Consider the following 22,822-nt stretch of genomic DNA (forward strand, 5'->3'; position numbering starts at 1 on the left):
AAACTCCTTTTTTCTTTGATACGTCTTTTCCAAAATTACTCAGGGTTGACCCGTATGGATGGTACTGGATAAACTGCCTAAGCTGCTTTTCAAACACTGCAAATAATTGTTGTGAAAACTTGATAGGGCAACTACATGGCTCTATTATCTACACTTCCCAGTCTGCACTGGGAAGAAATCTGTTTTAAAAGCATTGTTTCTCTAGAACATGCAAATAAATTTGACTAGGGCAGCTGTGCAGAGAAATACTGTTGTGCTGTCATCTCCTCACCCCTCCGGACTCAACCTGGACCTGATAATTAGCCTTGGCTCCCGTGGGAACAGAAATGCGCTGACTAAACAATTGTTCCTGTTATCCGGGTTTCCTACTGTGCTGGGAGTTCTTTACTTTAATTTCATTAACTGCCTTAAAGCTCAGCCATGTGCAAAATGTCATCTTTTTTTCCAACAAAATCTGCATTAAGGTAAATGCAATTGTTTAATAGCCTAGTTAGTGGGGTGAAGTGAACAAAGAGCTGCACGACAGGTTCTTCATGTGAGTAAGTGCCAATTCAAATCTATTTAACTACTGTAAATTGATTTGAAGGCAGCACCAGATGTGCCACTAGATTTCCATTTATTCCTCACAGGAAGTCAATGAAATGCATGTCGTCTGGAAATCGTCCCAGGGAAGCAGATGTGATGTGTTTATCGAGGCTTTGACTAAAGACCAATCCTTGAAGCTTCAGATAGGAGTTAAGGGTGCTCAGCATCTTCCAGGAGACTCCCAGCATAATGGTAGGCCCCAGTGTAAGTGGCATCTGCTTTGTGTAATAGGACAAAGGTTCAAAAAGTCTTTTGAGTAATTCTGTGTATGGAAGACTAAAATCAAAATCAAATCAGATATTTAAACTATAATAATTCTTTCCTACTGAACCCAGATGAGACTACTTTGCTTCAATGATCAACATCATAATTCTCCAGTTCAATTTTCTTTTCTTTTGAAAAGTTCATTTCCTGTGGCCGTTTTCTAAGATCTCAACGTTTACAGGAAACCTAACTCTCTAACACATCCCAGTTGGAGAGAGTTTCCACTGTTCACAGAAAGGTACTGAAAGGTACAAAAGTTCAAACATACTCAGCTGCAAATGAGCTCACCCCCACCAGTTCTCTGCAGCTGATTATAATAAAAACATCACCTCCCATGTGACCAGCTCTTGCCATTGAAAAGCAATAATGTCATCTCCGGTGGGATCCTGGATGACATACAGCTAGTATTAAAACACAGATATTTCTCCAGATTTCCCTGCAGCCTGTAATTTCCTTTAGTGGAAGGACTATGTGATTGAGCAGAGTTTAAAAAGGGTAAAGGAATAAACACCCTATTAATATTAAAGGGAAAAAAGAAAAGATGACCACCTTAGTAACACAAATTGTAGCTTGGCAGTTGGGGTAAACACATGGGACTGCACTGATAATAAGAGTTGATTTTTATTCTTATTTATTATATAGGAAAGTATATGGCTTTGAATAAAAAAGAGTTGCTACTAGCATTTATTCCTTCAAGCTAAAAATGTTATCATCAGGTCTGATCAAATAATCTGTGGAAATATTAGCTTTATTGGGCATTTGATCAAGCCATCAGAGCATTCAGATGAGCATCTGTAATAAAAAAAAAATTGCCTTTCTGTACAAGAATGCTATTTCCAAGAAATATCACAGACTTCTAAATTCTGCTGTGCCTGGCAGCCTCAAGGAAGAGCAGAGGCATTCCTATGAAAAGAATAAAGGGCAAAATACTTGCTGAGTAGCTGTCCTTGCTCATTATAGATGGGTGATTACTTGCCTAGCATTTAATTTGTGGCATTCTTTTCTTCCTTTCTAGAAAAAAAGGACCGTTATATTATGCATATCTGTCATGAAAGAAGAGGTGAAATACTGTTACTCACAAACAAAAGAATTCAGATATCCTTAGGAACATCAGATAAGGATTACAATATACCCCAGAGTTTGCTTGAGACAACCAAAGCCATGGGGAGGCTATGCAATTTCCAGATGCTCCTCTCAGCTAGATTCCATCACCAGGCAGGGAGATGTGTGTAATAAAAATGTAATATCATCCTTCATGGTTTTAAGAACCTACTCTCTGAGTAGGCAGTATTTACATAAAGCTAAGAAAGGAATCTCTTCAGAAATATCCCACCCAACCTACAGAGTCTGAATGCAATAAACATTGTCGGTAAATATTCATATTGAGTCAGATTCTTTTGGTACACAGACAACAGATTTTCAAAATAAAGGACACTGTTATTTTAACAGAGCAAGAGGAATTGCTAGCATTGCAGACTAATCAGTGCATTGGAAATTGCTGAGTAGGTATTGCTTTATCTTCACAAAACCCAAACAAACCTTAGAATGTGTATTAGCTGCTGACAGTTTCAATAACTTCCCTGAAGCCATTTACAGCTCTTCCCAGCTCTTTATTATTTCTCTGAAGAGAGATCACTGGACTAAGTGGGCCTGAGAAGATGCACAACTTACAGTGTACCATCTATCATGATTTGTTAGGATTACTTTTAAGAGGCTACAGAAAGTGCAAAGTGGGCCTACACTTGACACACAGCTCAAAATGTGAGGAGGAGAGATGGGGCATTTGAAAAGAAGTCTTCAAGGTGCATTACTGCTGCCCATACCATCAATACTGAGGCAACACTTATTGGGGTGCTTTAGAGATACACATGGCTCTGAGAATTAGCCATCATTGGTAACAGCCTGAAGGACCAACCAGAGAAACTAACATTTGCCAGTGCTCAGAAAGGTTGGGCTAAACCCTCTGTGCTAATTCCCCATAAGTCCTCATAGGATCTCAGTAATGTGCATCCACTATAAAATTATGTCTACCATGCTTCTCCACAGATAAAATACTCTTATCAAACATATTCCTTTTATGCACAAATAATACCATACTCTGTTTTAAAATTATACTTACTGGTCATACCACAAACTGCTACAATGTCCTGCTAAAACATGGTTGTGTGTGCTACATACTTGCCTCCAACTGCTGTGGCATATAGTGGTTTGACTTATGCTGTGGTATGTGTCGGATTGGTTTGAATGCCAATAACTCACCACATGGCACTCTTACAAAGTGCATTGGCTTGTGCGAAGTTGGTCTTGTTTCTGTGTTTCTTTCTCCAACACTGTTCTGACCCAACTAGAACTGAAACTTCATTTGTACTTAAGGTAACTAATTCCCTAAACTGTTCTACAATAAATAATTACGATTTTTGAGTCTGTATAGTTCTTAATTTGCCATCTGGTACTTTTTAAAAGAAAAATAGCTGGCATATATGTACACAATCAATTTGGTATGGTTTCCAGAAATGTTTAGCTTTGGTCTAACTTAATGCTAGTCATGTTTGAAAACCCCACCTGCCATGAATTATATTTGCTCTTTCCTGCTTGTGGAAGAAAAGAAGCACATAGGCTGAGGAGGAGGAAAGTTAGCCAAAAATGTCTGGAGACACAATGATGTTGACTGGAGCATAAAAGTTAAGATGACATAAGTCTAAGAAAACAAGTTACTGGTAGGAATTTTTCATTTGTTACACTTCTTCCATATTTTCTTAAGGAATAGCTGACACCCCCCCAACTCAAAAACCAACCCAGAATCCACAAAGAGCCATCAATGAAAGATCAATTTCACTACAAGGTGACAGACCTAATGCTCAGTGCCCATGAAGAAAATGTTGCATGCAACAAGTTTAAGAGGTCTTCATATACCTCACTAATTGAAAATAGTATACCAAATCCAAAGTGACAGAATGACATGGGCCAGCATTAGCAAGGAACACAGTAGGCAACTCTCAAGGTGAATCTTTCACAAACTAGCCAGATGCATTCCCTTACCAGGTAAGAATGCAAAAAGGCTGAACCTTGAAAGGCCTTAAAGTCCTGGGACAGGAAATCTGTGCATATGTCTCAGGAAGCCAAAGGCTCTTTGAGCACAAAACTCAATTTAAAAAGGTCATAAGGAAACTAACTCGTGGTTCAGGAGAGAAGTACAACAAAATAGGAGGAATTATGTTACCTCAAGAGTTACAGATCTATCTGGTAGAAGAAATTGTTTATAATCTTTATTTATAATCTCTCACTTTGTTGGCCAGACCTGGACTCCCTGTAAAGCTTAACAAAGCTTTGTCTAGCTGCTAAAGCAGTGGTACTGCAGATTCTAAGCTAGGAAAGCCATCTTATCTATAACTACTTCTTGCCTAGAAGGTGTTGACTACAGTTTTGAATTTCTAGGTATAAAAGATAGGAGTAGACTTTTTTTCAGGTCACAGAACAGTCCATTTGACAGAAAGAATTATTTTAAAACCAATCTTTTCTTTAAAGCAGCCCAACTTGGAAAAACTCTTGTCACTCTCTTTAAAAAAAACCAAAACCTAACTTAAACAAATAGGACTCATGCAAGCAGGGAGACAGAGTACTGCCCAGGCTATATACAAAGGAAAACTAAATGGTTTTGTGTATCATTTTTCTGCAGATTCTGAGTTGGTGTGAGGTAGGTGTGTGTCAGGACACAGCAAAGGCCAGCTGCTCCCTAAGGGTTGGGGAGCTGGGAGCCAAGCATGATAACAAGGACAGTAGGGCAGAGGCCTTATCAGCCCCATGCTACCCGAGTGAGTTGAGCAGGGCCAGCCTGGGCATGGCAGCCACGGATAGCCCAGAGCCTGGATCATATATGGGGATGAGGTAGGTATGAGCGGTTTAGAGCAATTCACTGCATCTTATGAATTAGGCAGTAAGTAAGTTCTGCTGGTCAATCCCTAGGTAGAAAGGAAGCACCAGCCACCTCCTATGATTATCCTCTGTGAACAGCAGTGCAGAATCTGCAGCTTATCTCCTTGCCAGGATTCTCTCTATCTGCCTGCAGGGGTCATATTTGTTTAAGGTAAGATAAAATATCTTGTAGGACAAGGACCCTGTTTTCCTGTGTGCTTTCTAAGGGTGGTGCAGTTCCATGATTCCCATCTTGGTCAGTTCATGGAAAAGCAACATTAAACAAAAAGCAAACTGCAGGCAATACAGCATGTTCGTCTGCCTGTCAGGCTCACAATTAACTTCTGTATTGTCTGTGTCTGTGAGAAATGTTAGAAGGTTTCCCAGGTACCCTGGAAGGAAGAACACAGGCACAACTGCAGCTTTGTGAGTAGGGTGATCATTAAAGATTTCTGCCAGTGATAAAACATATGCTTAAATTTTATTTCACTGCACAACATTCAGTAATGAGACCAGGTATTCCATTTGAAAAAAGGTAGGGAAATCTTCCATTGACTTTAGTTGTTGGGTGAAGAAAGGAGGAATTAAATAGAGCAACTTTTGCATTGAGACAATAGTTAGGCTAGTGCTGCTCTCTACTGGTGAAGAACACGCATTGACCTAGAAGTGCCTGGTTACTTGTGTTAGCAATGCTTGAACGGTATGCGAGCTATTTTAATAAACTTTAAATTGAAAGAAAGCTGTAATAGCTATACAAACTAATATATTGTCACTATTAAAATTAAATACGTATCATTTAGCTTTTGTGTGTGTCTAAAAACTTGATTCCGTCTTCAGACTTCAGTTGCTTCAAGTAAATCCAGCAGTTTAATGTAAACATTCTGCCACTACTGTATAAGCAGGAAAATGTTTCCCATTGGTATAATTCTCCTCCTTCCTTTCTTTTTTATAGAAAATTCCATGAACTTTCACTTAAATGGGAATTTGAATGGTCTGAATTGTAGCTGCAAATTTAGAGGCCATATTGAAGAACGTTTCAAAATGGGCTCCCAGAGGTTTACTTTAGGAATGGCTAAAATCATACCCATTTGCTCTTCAAAACAACAACAAAAAGTGCTGCTCTATTTATCATATGACACAGGTACTTTCAACTACTTAAAGATGGATGGTCATAGAATCACAGAAGCATAGAATAGTTTGAGTTGGAAGGGACCTTTAAAGGTCATCTAGTCCACCCCCCCTGCAATGAGCAGGGACATCTTCAACTAGACCAGGTTGCTCAGAGCCCGTCCAACCTGGCCTTGAGTGTGTCCAGGGATGGGGCATCTACCACCTCTCTGGGCAACCTGTTCCAGTGTTTCACCACCCTCATCATAAAAAATTTTTTCCTTATATCTAGTCTGAATCTACTCTCTTTATAGTTTCAGATCGTAGAGATTCAGTCTTACTTAAGGTGAGGATAAGAAGATAAATATAATGCTCAGAATTTAATCTTGGATAAAATAATAACTGAGTTTGTGTCTCGGAGCCATGGCTGAACTAGGTGACAGGCAAAGATAAGAGCATTAGCACTTTCAATTTATGTAGCAAAGTGGCCAATAATGTCTTGCTATCTTTTCCTGTATATCTTGAAACATGCGGTTCACCTCACGCGTGCTCAGAAGCTAAATGCAACACCTCACTTGCCTCACCACACCCACATGATATATTCTTATGGTAGTTCTCCCAAGCATCTTCAGCACCCTTCTCTAAAGCCTTTTTTCACAGTTATATCTACTGTAATCTGGATGCCCATGTATTCACTACTTTCATTTAAAAATCCAGCTATGAAACACAATCCACCTTAAGTAACACAGAAAAAAATGAAGCAGTAGAGTGCCTACACAAGCAAACACCCCCTTCTCTTTCAGCTTCTGTCTCAGCAGGCAACTCGATGGGCAGCATTTATTTAGGCAGAGATGCTTGCAAAGGTCTTCTAGGAAAGGCTGACAACGCTTTTTGATAAGTATGGATTGTGTTTGTGTGGTCCTCTCCCTCACTCCACTCACGCAACTAAGCGAACAGTGGAGTACCAGTTCAAATGGTGTTTGCTGAGCCCAGCATGGTCACCCAGCTAAGTGCCTCCATGGAGTAAGGTAACAGCAGTACTATATATTCATGCAGAATGACAAACAAGTCTCCAAAAGATATTAGGAAGTGTCCTGCAGTGCCTTGTTTAACTGCAAGAGTAAACTGCAGATGAGACGGATGGGCACAGCACACAGGGAGCATTCATCACAAACAGATTGCTCCTTGTTTTACCTACAGTGAGATCTAGGAAGTTCAAATGTCCCCTTCTCTCTTGGAAGGCTTGGGTCACAAAGTCTGCTGTGGGACTCTGCATAGAGCCAAAGAATTTACAGCTAAACAGTCTCAAGCACAGTGGCCTTCGTGGTCCAATTGCTGAATCTATGTAATGATTTTAATTCTTTTTTGACTTTTGATGCGTGGCTGTGATACAAGTTTAGTACTTTGTTCTACGTTTGTCTGTGGCAGCCCTGTTTCTTGCCATCCTCAGGAAGGATTCACAGTGATTATGAACAGGCTTACAGCTTCTTCTGTGGTAATCATGGCAGCATACCAGGGCTGATGAGAAACTGCAAGAGTTCAAGAAAGAGTTGCCCCTACTGTGATGCAGTGTAAGACTACCAACTTTTTTTCCCCTACTTAATATGGAGGTTCCTGAGCTATAGTGCTGCCCAGAAAGAGCTGTAAACTACCACCAGAAAGGAACAATTTAGCCTCAGGGCAATCCAGAGGGTGCATGACACAACATAAAGTGCCTTCACATATCCCTAAGCTGTGTTTGCACTGAACAGAATTACACCCTGAGGACAGAAATGGAACTGATGAAAATGTCATCTTTGTTGTGTTTTCTTTCTGAGAAAAAAAAAAAAAATCCACTAGAGGTTATCAGAGGAACAATTTTATTTTTAGAATACTCTTGTTCCCATGACACTCAAGAGAATTTTTATCTTTGACTTGAATGAGAACAAAACATTGCCCTTGGAAAATGTCTTCTTACATTACCAAAAAAGAAATATGATTAGGAAAACCTGTGGAGTATATTTTCTCCAGTGAATTGCTCTTGAAGAAATATATCTATAGAGAGAAGTGTTTATGTTAATATTGAGACATTATTTTGTCATACTGTTAGTTTTATAGGGTACTGGTTTGCAATTTCTTCCAGTGCCTATTAAAATTAAAGGGGATCACAAGTTTTTAGTCAGCACTGGATTAGAGGAGTGAGTGCTCTTAGCAGAATTTTACAGATGAGAGAATATGATTTTATTAATTTGTTCAATGCTTTTGGAATAAATTAAAGTATCTTCCAACACATACAAATGTAAGGAAAGATAAAGATAACAATCCCATCCAACAAAGCTCTATACAGCTCAGATCTGGAAAAGCATTTGCAGATTTATTGGAGATTGTGTATTTGCCCTTGCATAGCATTCCTTATATTGAAGAAGCCTTCACATTTTTTTCCTTTCTCTAGTAAGCCACAAAACAAAGGTTGTCTTTAGTCTAGGGTTTGTTAAAGCACTGACAAGCTACACTAGAACTAAAACTCATCACTCCAAACAAAAACACAGTTAAAACTGACAATAGACACCTTTAAAAATGTCTTTTCAAGCAACAATTGAATAAAAGAAACATATCACCAGAAGATTATTCTCCTGTATTGGCATTTTGCTACCATGTAAACCTAATTTCAGAGATTGTCCATCTAGCAGTGGAGAGGTGATTAGTCTCCAGGTGATTAGTTCTGTGGTAGAGAGAAGTGACTGGTTACAGTTAAGGTTACAATTATGTCTGGGATTAGGGTTGATGCTTTGGAGTGGTGGGGGTGAGCTGTGTGGCTACAGTTCGGGTTCAGGTTCAGGAAAGGAAGAGCTCGACAAATACATTTACTGTGGGATCTTGTCAATGTGGTAAGTCTAGGATGAGGACTGGTGATAATGGCAAGGACTTATGTCTTCTGGGTAGTTGTGATAGGAACTGGTGGCAAGAGTGTTATTATTAAAGGCAGTACAGAGGTTGGATGCATGATCTGGATTTAGGAATGCAGTCTGTGGAATTGTATTTATCACTGTACCACAGCTGCACTTATTTCAGATGTTTTTTTATAGAAGTGAAGAACTGATGATGCATCCCAGGGGCAACAGGAGTGACTAACTATAATGAAAGTGACTGTCTTGGTTGCGGTTAGGATTAGGACTCTGGAAGGCCAAGGTGGGAGATCTGCTTTTAATGTGGGGTCCTGGAGAGGTGTAATGATGTCTGAAAGGATGGTTGGCTCTGATCTGGGAATTGATAAGTCTGTAATGAAGCAAATGGTTGGAGTTAGGGGGCAAGAAAGAAAAGGACAGAGAACTGGGAGTATTAATGAATCCTGTCCATCACAGGGAGGGCTGAGATTGGTAAGGAAGAGTGCAGTCTGTATGTTATAGCACTGAAAAGAGGATTGGTAGGATTATTATTATGATATTATTAAGATTAGGGTTGGGTGAAGGATCAGGCTTTAAGAAAGCAGAGGTTGTAAACAAAAATTTATTGCTGAAGCCTACCAGTCTTTTACTCTTCATTTAGGGGTGATTTTGCAGCAATGAACTGTCAATGATTAAGGTGTGACAGGACTACAGATAAAGCATCTGGCAGTTATGCAGAGTTCGGGGTAGAAGAGGACAAAGACCTGAATTTACCCATAGGTCCTACAGAATTTAGAGACAGGTCGGAGCTGATGCCAGAAAGCTACTTATTTTGGCATTAATTTGGAAGTTTGTGGCCATTGTTAGTCTGTCCAGAAGCCTATCCTAAGGGTAGCAGTCCCTTTTTCTGTGAAAGCAAGCATGGAGAGCTAAATTGAGTGTTGGATACTGTCAATCTGAGAAGGGATGACTGTGGAGAGGGTTGGTGCTTGCAGAGGTCAACAACATCCGGATAGCATTGGCTTAGGAGAGGGTGAGCAAGGTTACCTGCAAGTGAAGGCCATATTTGGATATCTGGTTTCTGTTCGGAAAGCAGAGGTGCCTGTTGCTGGATCCTGCCAAGCCTCGGGTTCTGGTTTCAGGACTAGTTCTCTTAGCAGTGAATAATGTATAATTCATCCTGTGACAGAAAACAGTAAATGGGCTAAGGATGTTAGAGTGTTAACTGTTAGTGTGGCTTAGGATAACAGGTCTGGTAAAAGACGGTTAAGGTCTTGGTTTTACATTAGTTCCTTAAGAAGCTAAGGCAGAAGACCAAACTTTGGTATTGGAGAAGTCAGTCATTGTGGTATGAACTCTGTAGTACAGATCAGTATTGTATTTAGAAAACATCATTAATGCTTATGTTATGGTCCAGGAAAGGGGAGGCCAGAAGAGCAAGTTAGTAGGTGGACCTACTAAGTCCTGTGGGAATAGCATGCGGGCTATTATTTGTAGCAAGCTGTGTGTTTCTCTCCAAACTTAATTTTTAGGGTGTCCAAGTTGGTGGCTTTTTATTTTGTTTATTGGCTGAAGTTGCGTTCAGGTTTAAGGTAAAGAAAGCTGAATTTAGATACTCAAGTTTCTTGCAGGATCCTAACAGGTTGTGGCTGGTCCTACCTGTGAGTAATGGATGATCAATACCATGGCAGGAAAAGTTGAATGGGTTTGGATATGGCGACCAGTAGGACTGAATTTGGAGCGAGGGATCTGTGCAGCAAAATTCAAATATTAGTGTGGTTTCTTGCAGGGCATTGAGGCCTAGAACAAGGAGTGGTTCTAACACAGGAGAAGATCTTTTTGGAATTTATGAAGAAATTTAGACTGAATGTTAAAATTGTCGTTCAGGAAAGCAAGGGCTGCAAAGATCAGCTTATTATTGGAGTCCTTCAGTTCTGCAGGGCAGGATGAAAGCTACTGTTAGAAGGAGTGTATGCTTTCTGCATAGGTGAGTAAAGTTTTTACTGAGAGGAGAGCAATGGTTGCTGCTATGTTTTAGGTAAACAGAGTCTGAAAAGCTTGTTCCATTGCTGTATTCTGTGAGACCAATAATTCCCATTTCACTGTTGATCTTTTCAATCGCGAAGAGCAGGTATGTAGTATGTGACAGAAACTGGGGCATGGATAAAACTCTGGACAAGAATTTAAATTGGGATTTTCTTTAGGTCTTCAGTAATTGCTCCATGTTCAACATGGGTTTCTATAAAACTGAGATGAAGACTGACATAAAGAAAGGTGAATTACTGTTCATTTCAGTATGGCTGGAAAGGCAGATCTGGAGAAATGTGATGCTGCCAGTTCTGTTGGGGTAGGGTAGGGACTGGACTTGGGGATGGACATTGGATTTATGCCTTCTGGTTATTGCGGGGGCAGGTATTAACAGGGGTCTGATGAAGGATAAGACAAGACTTTTGTGATCCCTTTACGGATTATTTTTGAGACTGGATAGAATTATTTGCTATAAAGAAAAGAAAGCAAGCAAGAAATCACAGTTTTGAGCTGTTTGTGAGGCTGGTAAATAGCATTGCCATTGTTTCATCCTATTCATGCATGTTTCATTTGAACATTTAAAAAGAAATATTTATATTCTTTCTTTTTAAAATTTGAAACGTGTATATATATTTTAAAATGTCAAAAAAGTTTTTTAAACCAAACACTAAATGAAATACTTATAGCTGGGACAAAACAAATGCTTACATTAACCCTAATTTTTTATTTTATTTCCTCTGTCAGGTTTTCCAAAATAATTCTTTTTCCCCAACTTTTCCATTTGGCCAACTAGGCTAAAAACTTTTTTCATAGTGCTAAATTCCTTTGCCATACCAGGTTTAACTTCATGCATGGAGGCTGATACAGTACAAAAATTAAAGAGAAAAACAGAATCATCCATAGTATTAGTGAAAAAGTAAACACTTCAGCTGTTTTCTGTATCACCATAACACAGAGGAGCACATGAGATGTGTTAATAGGGTACTCTGCATAAGCTTCCACTGTTCACCTCTGTTGCTTTCCTTGTTTTGCAGGTGAATGCAAGGTTTCAACATTCAGAGTCGTCCTTCTGGCAAATGTTATGAATATTAAATATTCATGTATGAAATCTGTTCAGATCCAACCTTGGCATCATTTTGAGTTTGTTTATGACCAATTAAAATGCCATATAAATTTCAGATTCTGCCATCTGAGTAGCCAGAATGCAGAGAATGAAGGACAATATCCTGTACTCCTAATTTAATTTTCCCATCAGTGTTTGTTTGAACTCTGTCTGTGGGTCAGGACAATGGATGTCTGTGCAAATATTTTCTGCTTACGCCAGCCAGGACCGTGTGCATAATTCCAGCTAAAATTTCAGCGACAGTTTATAGTCAGTTAAGCTGACTTTTCCCACATAGAAAATAACACTTTCAGATTGAGAACTTTATTAATGAGCTATATGTGTCACTTGCCTGTGGCAGAGCTTTGATTTTATGCGAACTGGACCCCCCTCTGGCTCCAGATCTCAACTGGAGTTTGAGGAATCTTATAACCTTCAGAAAATGAAATTTTATTGAACTTGGAACAGCCCCACGAGCATCGGAGATTTGCTGTGCACACAGAGAAAACAGAAGATAAGTAAATGGCAGAAGAATGTAGTGAGTCACTTAACCTGCAGAAAGAAGGTAAATCATGTGGAGGAAGACAGTAGCAGGTAGAGGATGCAGTTTCCCCTTTGGGTCAGCTGGACATGTTTTGCCATTAACTTCTAAATTTCATCTCTGAGTCCAAGCATCATCAGCCTTGAACTTGTGAGTGACAGGGAGGTGGAAAGGGTACTTCTATGCTTCTCAGCCTGGAAAAACAAAGTGGGAACGTCTGCCAAAGAAATCTGGACACTTTAGATTTTCTTGAAAGACCCAAACATTGTTATTTCCTCTGATTTTGTATGCAGTATCTGAAAGAGATTGACTTGTAAGTGTTCCCATGGTCTTTGTGTACACAAAGAGGAATGAGACATTTTCAATGACATTTATTTTAGACTGATGGAAGGAACAAAGAGCCAGGCAGCTTCCAAGAGGGTGTTTCCTCAGCGTGACCCTGAACATAGTTTGAGAACAGTCTGGCAGCTCTCTCTGAGCACAGGCACAGCTCCTGGAAACTGAAAAAGTGCCTACTATGAGCAGTAGACAGACATGGCTCTCTGCCTCTGTGGGCAAGATCATGCAGCAAAATTCAGATATTAACATGGAAATGTCCTCAGAACAGGGACAGCTGGAGTCAGGATTTTGGTTTGGATCACTAAGAGAGAGGCCCATTGGAGAGACAGGCCCATTTGCAAAAGCTGGACGCATAGTCAGATTTCAGGCAACTTGAACGCTCAAAAGATACTCAGAAATGGGCAGTGGTTTAGGACCTTCGAAACACAGCAAAACACAAGTGTTTTTATATTTTTACTGCCAGTACTGTGTACAGAATAAATGTGAAATAAACTCAGACAACGCCCATTACAAAAGAGAAAACTAATTCCTTTCCCACACTGTGTGTCTCATACCAAGACCACTTTGAGCACTGACCACTTCAAACTTCCACCTGAGTTGCAATCATTTGTAAACAGTTTCAGGCCCAGTCTGCTCCGTCTGCATTTGACATCACTTCAGTTTTTTGCGGGACAGTCAGTGCTGCTTTAGGTAGATACTCCATCCAATCCCCTTCTAATATATAACTCTATTGGTTCCCTCATAAATTAGACAGAAACTAACAGAAATTTAATAAACATGTTGTAGATCTCCACTTATTGAAACAGTAACATCCAGAGCAACTGGCAGATTTACACAATCCTCCAGGTGTAGGCTTGGTAGGAAGATTGTGGTAGTTCAAATTTTACTCATTACAGAGCAGAACATGAAGAAAATGTATCATACTTAAGAGAAAACCAGGAATATTTAAAGTAACTGGTCATTGTCCAGCTTACTTCTCCTTCTATTATAGAGAAGTTTGTTCATGGCTAAGATCCTATTTCTGTGTAATCCGGATTCTTCCAGCCTATTTCTACAACATCAGTTTACTGGACCTTTCGTGATGATTCCAGTCTTCCTATGTTGCTGAACTATGGGGTTTTTCACAGTCATGATTTTCTTTAAGATTGAAATTGGAGAGTGATGGAGTGAAGAGGAGAAAGGAAATAATACCACCTCAGAAGGAAAAGTAGGAAATCTGAAGTTGGTTTTGGAAGAGAAAGTACAAAAAACCCCACAATCTAAATGTTACATTTTGGCAGTATCAAAACAAAATTATCTTGACTGCAGAGTGGAAGTGTTTGGCTCTGTTTGCCTTCTTAAACTTCTACAAATATTTGAAGTCTAGGAATACTGAATCCTGGAAGACTGAGTTTTCAAATCATAAGAAGGAGCCTTGAAGCTGTCTGGATTCTGAGCTCTATTTTAGAAAAAAATTGCTCAAGACCTTACTTGCTGGCACCTTCAACATTCTTGTCCCCAAAGCTATTCAGATAGTGAATGTGCTCCAGAGCTGTGACTCAGGAAATGAGGGCTCCCAGGTGAGTTTTCCTCACTGAGTAAATCCAGCCAAAATCCAGGTTTAGCACCAGAGCAAGCTTCTATTGGAAGCATGTTAGTGTAATGATGGATCCCTCTGAGATACACTGGGATAACAGCCATGATGACATTAGCTCTTCCCAGTCAGTTTTCCTCTGCCTCTGTTCAGTGACCCTCAGATAAACAACATGAAAGCTGACAACCACATTCCATGAACATTACTTAAGACAGATTTCAGTGACTTCAGCTACAAACATTTCCTCCCATTTTTCTCATTGTCGTAATCATTGCATGACTTCAATAGCTGTAAATACTCACTATCACAATCGGTTTGACCTATCTGTTTTTACCAGCCAATCTATCTGCTTCTAATTTCTTTTTGCTTTCAAAACAAGTTTATGTAACAGGCTAAGATGGATTTTTGTAATTTCCAACAACTCCAGACAACTAGACTTCTATGGATCTCAATCACTTGTAGATACTAATGGGATAATATCTCTAAATGAAACTTTGTTGTGACAGCAGTGTGGCAGGCCAAACTGCATAAATGAAGGGGCTGCAGAGCAATACTTGGCAGAAAAAACCCAGTATATTGAAGACTTATAACTGTTCGGTTCAGTATACCAGGACAGAAGTCCAAATGGAAAAGGACTGGCATTAATACATTTGGAATTGGAAGGGGATGCCTGACTTCAGCTCATTTTGTTTCTCAGCATTTCTGACTCTCTGGCTGCAAGCTCTGCAGATCTGGCTTTAAAATGCATTTAAAAGAAGCTGAATGGCAGCATGTTTGCTGAGGGGAACATTTCTGCCAAGAGGAGGGAGAAGCAGCAGCAGCACCTGCCATGTCATTTATAGCAGCTGTCACCTCTCTAAAGCTACCAAATTCTCTTTCCACCTACAAAAGTAACTCTGTTTTCTTCTCACCCCTACAGGCATTTGAAATATTAAGAGCCAGTGCAGTTGTCTTTTTTTCCCTTCCTCTGTTCCTTCTAGCTTCCTTTCCTTATTACTCTATATGTCTATCAACACAGCCTTTTCTGTACCATTTTCCCAGCTGCTGAATGCAGGACTTTGTAAGAAATTCTCAAAACAATTGTCATGGATAAACTGAATTCCAGATTTAAAAAAAAAAACAAACACAAAACAAACCACAAACCCATATCTCAAGAGTTCTGTATCTCTACAATCTTCAGAAGCATTTCAGGACGATGTCCAAATATGTAATGCAGTTAAGATACTGTGTTCTTGAATTGGAACAGTTGAGACTAATCCTCTTCAATGCTCTAACTCAATGATAAATATTTCTAATGGCTGTATTTATTGCAAACTTGGGGCTCCTTGTATCTGGACATGGTTCCTATCAGACAATTTAAAGCCTTGGATTAACTTTCAACCAATCAAAGAATTAACTCTTTTTCATTGTGAAGAACTAACTTCCCCAGCCGTAAGTAAGTATATGGCTCTTGGCTAGTTCTTAGATATATTTTATATCTTACAAATGAGGAAATAGAGACAAAGAAGTTTGGGTAAGGTTCACAGGCAGTAAGTAGCTGCAGTGATCACAACCCCGGGAGAGCCTTGCTCCCCACTCACACACTGCCCCTGCACTGGCAGGAATTATGCTGTTTGCTTGTTCTTGTTTTGTTCTGAAACAAAAAGGCATGAAGAGACCAACTATTGGGAGCAAGAGCTTGTAGGAAATTGCATGTTTTAATTTACTTCACCAGTATTCGGCAAGTAAAATTTTTGATAGTTTATGTGACTGCATTTTCAAACATAAATGAAATACACCAATTGTGCCCAGAACTAGCTGAGACAAATACAATGCAGCATTTATTTTCCTTAAATAAACAAAGCTTATTTTTCTCATTTTTTTCTTTCATTTTTGTATATGATCCTATACCTGTAAAAAATCAAATTATGAATGGAAAACTCTCCAGGGTGTTCAGCTGCAATGAATGCAGCATCTGCCATTTGGTAATGAAAGAAAAAAAAGCTTTTCAGTTCTTTGCAAGCCAGATGCAAAAGTGTTTGATATTGAAACTTCAAATAGAGCAGGGAGAAATGGTAGATTTTTTTAGAGGTAATATTTTTCCCTTTTGATGCAAGAGAAATTTTTATTTAATTTTGAAATTTAAACTGAACATAAAAGTCTTTGGAGTACAGCCACAAATACTGAGGCTGTCATTAAATATATCTTGTTAGAGTTAAGGAGAGATTCCCTATAATGCAAGTACTTGGAATAACATCTTACCACTTCTGTCTGAAGCACAGACCTGTTTACATAAGTGGGTTGATCAGAGACAGTTTCTGGCGAAACAAATGTTCAAGAAGATTAATGACGAACACATGTTGTATTTTGTTATCTGAAACAACACCCAAATTCTCAACTGAAATCTAGGTTATGTGATGACATAGAGTGTTGGTTAGGGGTATGTCCTGTTTTCGGGGTGCTAACCCACTGTGTCCACTTTTGTTGCTCTTTGGAGAAAGCAGCCCTGTTTTTGTAGAAGGATTTCACTCCATTACTAGGGAAAGGGTGAATTTTCCTTTCTGCTGTAGGGCTAAGAAATGTAGGTCTGAGAGGTGGCCCAAATGTGTATGCAGAGAACATGTCATTGTTTGGTCCATGAGAAGGACAACCACCAGATTACTGGGAAAAGCACCTCCTTCCTCACTTCAAGCTATTCTGCAGTTGTTAGGATGCCATTAAAGCTTATGGCATAGCAAGAGGTTTGGTATTACCATGGTTCAACAGAAAACACAGTAACTTGCTTCTGCTTCCATTTGCTCTAGGCAGTTAAGTATGCATCCAGTCTGCTAAACTGGTCAACAGTCTGGAGGCCTTTTTAGACCTCTCAGTGCTACTGGTAATTAAATGGCATTGATGCAGAAACAGTCCATGCTATTCAAAAGACCAGGCACGTTCATCTATGTATTAGAGAGAAATTCAAGCCATTACATCTAGGAAGGTGAAGAAAGCTACAGCTGGAACTAGCCATTAATATGGAACTAGACATCAGGGAGCAGACCTGGGTGTCCTGGTGGACAAGTTGAACATGAGCCAGCAATGTGCTTTTACAGCAAAGGAGACCAACAGCATCCGTGGTGACGTAAGGTAGAACGTGGCCAGTAGGTCAAAGGAAGTCATTCTTCCCCTACACTCAGCCCTGGTGAGGCCACCTCTGGAGTGCTGGGCTCCTCAGTATAAAAGAGACATGAATATACTGGAGCCAGTTCAGTGAAGGGCCACAAAAATGACAAACAGATTGGAGCATCTGACATAGTAGGAGAGGCTGAGGGCTGGCATTATTTACCCTTGGGAAAAGAAGGATCAGAGGGAATGAGGGAATTCTTAATAATAAGTATGAATACCTGATACAGTGGGTGTAAAGAAAACAGAGCCAGACTCTTCTCAGTGGTATCCAGTGGAAGGACAAGATGCAATGGGCACAAATTGAAATACAAGAAATTCCATTCAAATATCATAAAACCTTTGTTTTTACTGCAAGGGTGATTCAGGACTGGAGCAGGTTTCCCAGAGAGGTTGTGAATCTCCATCCTTGGAGATATTCAGACCCAGCTGACTATGGTCCTCAGCAATCTGTTCTAGCTGAGCCTGCTTTGAACAGGGCGTTTGGACTAGACGATTTCCAGAAGTCTCTTCTCACCCTAAACATTGTGTGATTCTGTGATTGCAGCCTTAGCCATGCAAGTGAGTCTGATACACTGGGGATTCACTGTCCATATCACCTCTGCACTCAATACAGAGACTAGCTTAAAAAGCTGAGTATTCAAAGTCCTATGCGAGTGAATATCAGCTAGGTATTTACTCCACAGTGGCATCTTTGACAGCTACTTTATACCTTACAGCTTTTGTTGTTTCCCATGTGTCAGTAGAGGAATCGTGAAAATGCAAGAGCAAGAGATAGCAGAGGTTCTGGTGTACTTGTGTAACACTGACTGCAGCAGACAGTCCTGCCTGGCATTAGAATGATCAAACACATCATAGTTGCTGGACCTACAGCCCAATGTCATGTCTTCTATTTGGCACTCCAAAAACTTTGCCTCACAGGCTAGCACAGCCACGCTAAGTAGTGTGCAACATCCCTTCCCTTATAAACCTGTCAAGCTATTTCTCCTAGAGAGAGGCTAGAAGAAAGATTTACTTCTGTTAGTGACTGTTTGGGGGCTGCTTAGAGTCTGTAGCAACAATAACAAATACAAAATGGAACAAGTGGCACCCAAGGATTTCGCAGAACCTAACTTTCTGCTCTGCCAGATGTTGCACTTGTTCTGTCCAGGACTACATTACATATTTCATGTTACAGGGCTGCCAGCATTAGTATTGCTTTTCCATTTTCTGTTGTTTCTCTTCAGCGATGGCACCGGCATCACTGCCAGTGAAGACTGAAGTAATACTAGCCCTTGGCCCGTACCAGGGACTTCAGACAAGTTTATCATGCATCAGTTGGTGGCCATCTCCATTTTACAGAGGGGAAAACAAAGGCAAAGCATAAACTAGCACATCTATGGGCTCCAACTCATGACTGCAAGTGTTTCTAGGAGTGACAGCTGAACAGGACACTTAACTTCAGCCCCACAGCCTACAGCCCAGTGTAAAAAAGTAAATGGTGTGATTTGGGATGACTGGGCCTAGTAGCTGCCTACACCACTGCAGTTAGGCCTGTCTATGTCAGAGCAGCATGGAAAATGTATGGTACAGTGGAAAGAGAACCCAGGACTCCCAGTTGCTGGATCTGATCTCTACTTGATGTTTTCTCCAACAATATGTCCATTCCTTGCCAACTAGTTTTAAATGATTAATTTTGTTACTGGATAGTCATATTTTGTGGGTAGCCACTAGTCAGATTGAGTTATTCACTTTTACAGAATACTCCCTCTAGAAGGTACTGTAAACAGAATTAATTTTTAAATAGTTTGAGATGTTTGAAAGCCATGAGCAATGGTTATTAATATTGGCACAGAATAGGTCACATGCTGATGATTCAAGGGATGGAAACCGGAACATTTTGGACAGAACTGATGTTTTTATAATTCACTTGCCTTATATCCAGACACTCTGGTGGTAGAAGTGTTAATTATACCCAAGACAGGAAACTGGGGAAGTTACGGGTACTAATACATGCAGATATGTGGTAAAATAAATCTTTAGATGAAGAAAATCATGTATGTTCAAGTAATCTAGTTTCCATTTCTTGGTTACGACATGCAATTTTATCATGCATCTCTTCTGAAAGAGGAGGGGGAAGGAGTTTGTCTCACTGAAGGCAATAGAAAGTATGCTTGATATAGCATGCACAAATATGGACATGAAATTGGGAGGCTGCACTGCTAACAGCTCTTACAGATGCAGAGAAGCATGCACCCAGATTCCCAAACAACATACAGTGATGTTTTGACTTGAAATTTCTTGCAGTGAAGCTCATTCTTGTGATAAAAAATGGCAGGTCCCCAACCAGCTAGCTCAGGAAGCCAAGAAAGTTTGCCACTTGGTGATTGCAGCCTAGTCACCACTAGCACAGCTCAACACTATTCTGCTTCCCTAAAAAAAACCCAACAAAACCAACATCTCCAAGGCTTGCCACTGTTTGGAAAGAACCTGTAACTTTTTTGCACATGTCTAGATTGGTTTACTGCTTTTCAGTGCAACTTCTTGTCATGGTATCACAGCCAGTATGTACTTTTTGACTGCTGCTGACCAAGGCAGACTGAGTAGTCTTCAAAAGCAAAAGAATTTGCCAGCAACTGAGTCAGTTTAAACTGCCTGCCAGGAATTTGCTGCATGCTATACAATACATTTTTGAGTGACATTCTAAAAACAGCCTTGACAAGAAAAAAAGTCTGACATTCCCACCTGGTCTTATGCCAGGATTCTGCCATGCTCTCTTCCTCTCCAAAGTCAAAGCACTTAACCTGATCTCAGTATAAATGGCTATTCAAAATGTTATGTTCAATAAGGAGCATGACCAGGGGCTGCATGCTGGACCTTAACGAATGGGGCCTTCTATGGAGAGGCACAGGACTCTGATTCAATAAGACACACACACACACATTGCATGGGACTGTAAAAGAAATGAGGGCCTGCCTGGAGGTCTAGAGTCACGAGGGTAATGCCCACACCCCTCTCTCACATCACAATCTGACCGAGAACAATGTGCCTATGGAAAACAAGCGTGAATTCTGTAGGAAATAGAAGTTACTGGTGTTTAACTCACCGCTAGGTGTCACGACTTCTTCATTTTTAAGCAGACTGCTGAGTTTTTCTATGCCTAGGGGAAAAAAAAAAAAACCTCAAGGTGAGGGCAGGAAGTCCTTGTATTAGCCACATACCCGGGCCGGCTCCAATCTAAATTCTTTTCAGTAAAGTCAGGTTGGTAGATAGCACATTCAGAGAAAAATGAGAAATCATTTCCATCCCTTTTGCAGATTACTGCCACCGCAGACCATATTGAAACACTAAAAATGCCATGAGTGCAGGTAGCTGTGAAGTTCAGCATGCTCAGTGCACCATGGAGTTCTCCTTATATTTGTTTGCTTTACATCAGCCCCAGACACAGTAGAGCTACAGCTATATGAAAGTGAAAAAAGTTTTCCCCACATCTATGAAACGACTCTTCTTTTCAGTGTGTCTAGAATAGTTGATTTTGTTAAAAGTCCTTCCTTGTTGTTACTGAGAAATGCTGTACTTTTTGTAGCTTTGGAGACTGATAAATACACAGACACAAAACTATGTATATATTTTAATATATATTCGCAGGAAAAACATGGGTCAGGAAATGTTAATGCAATCACCCCTTCCTATGCCATGCACTTTTCTTATGCTGCCATGCTCTCCAGGGAGGTTTCACCACCTCCTGCTTTGCTGGCTTTTCTACTGAGTGGAATGCAGTGGAAGCAGACTGTTTTTATGCCCTCCACTGAACCGAGAATCTTATCTCCTTTCTTGCTAGTAGACAAATTGTCATCAGGGTAAGGCTGGAACATACTTGATTTTTAAGCCTGTGGACTGGATGCAAACCAGCAAAGGAGTGAGGAGCTCGCTCTCCCTCTCAAGGTTTCCACAATCCCCTTCAAGTGGGATTAAAAACTTAACATAAGAGGTCCAGCCTTGTCAGGAGAAAGACAAGCAAATGTTTCATGAATGCTCTTCCCCTTCTTTCTGTATATTCCGTGTCATGTTTAATGCACAAGGGTCTGGGGTGGACATGAACCCACCAGCCCAGGAAGAAGCAGGAGACCTGCTGCATCAGACTAGGTGCTTCTGGGCACTTTTTAGGAACTTGGCAACAAGAGGGGACTGAAGTGGCTGCCCAGTACGGGCAGATGTTTTTTCCTCTGACCCCTTGTAGAGTACACTTTTGCTGGATGATTTACAGCTTGTTCTCTGAGCCAAAGGAAAAATCCAAACATTGCTGGCTGCAGTCAGATTTTATTTGACCTCTTAAGTAGTTTAACATGGTACTGGCCTTCTTTCCCATTTTAGGCCTTTCCCTTCCAGAATAGCAGAATAGATTCAATGATGCAGCTTCTCAGGCACCTACATAATGCCCTGGGCTGGAAGTAGTGGATGTGTGCTAATTGCCTTTAAGATGAGCTCTTTTGTTCCCTTTTGGGGACATCCCAGAGAAGCACAGGAAAGCCCAGAAGGGAACCTCACAAGTGACTTTTTCTCTTCTAGGTGCAAAGGGTGTTTTTATTGTAATGTGCTATGAATTTCCATCTTCCTATTCTGTAAATTAGGAATTTGAGAATCAGCGTTTGCATGAGAATTTAAGACTACACAGTTTCCTCCATCCTTCAAAGTAAAGCCATGTCACTGGGTGGTCTTGGCACCGAGCTCTCATATGGGGCCAATAAAGGTGATTTTTGTAAGTACAGAACCTGAGAAATCTGATTCACATTAAAAATGTGTAATTAATCTACTGCATAAATTAAGATTGATTAATATTCCATATTCTGTGTTGAAGCAATACGGAAAGATTCCACCCATTAGGATTCAGTGGACATATTGGGCATTTGTTTTAAAGGGACACCATTCAACTTTTTACCTTTCTTGTCAGAATCCTTTCTTAATTTAATATTGTTCACTTAATATTCCCTTTGCTATTACAGAAAATTATATATAATTTTTCCAGTTTATTTACCTTGGGCATTTGACAATATCTTGTGTCTAGTCTGCTTCACTTCTTTTAAAATTGGAAAGTGTAATAGTAAAACCACAGAAAAGCAGGGGAGTTCAACAGCAGGTGCTGGGACTAAGAATATTTTCCACTCATTGTCTAAATAAATGGAGTGAATTTCAAACTGCCAGAGTCTTTAGCCTATAGCTGTGGTTTATCGATCACCATACTTAACAAATATAGGGTAATCTGAACATCAGATATTATATATTTATTGCTTGTTACAGGGAACTGGAATATGATGCCTCCATTTCTTTTCTGCCCCCTCATTTCCATCTCCTGAAGCACTGACACAAAGCCCCATGCCTTCTAGATC

General features: G+C 40.1%; 1 protein-coding gene across 1 annotated transcript in view; it reads right to left on the minus strand.

The window, feature by feature from the left end:
- DCBLD2 (discoidin, CUB and LCCL domain containing 2) overlaps positions 1-22,822 on the minus strand; it is a 252,071-nt gene that overhangs the window by 67,754 nt on the left and 161,495 nt on the right. The window contains exon 3 of the mRNA XM_069785704.1: positions 20,542-20,595. The gene's annotated coding sequence lies outside the window, so the exon portion shown is untranslated. The remainder of the gene's footprint in view (positions 1-20,541; positions 20,596-22,822) is intronic.

This window comes from Haliaeetus albicilla, chromosome 6, assembly GCF_947461875.1.
Source record: "Haliaeetus albicilla chromosome 6, bHalAlb1.1, whole genome shotgun sequence".
NCBI classification, from domain to species: domain Eukaryota; kingdom Metazoa; phylum Chordata; class Aves; order Accipitriformes; family Accipitridae; genus Haliaeetus; species Haliaeetus albicilla.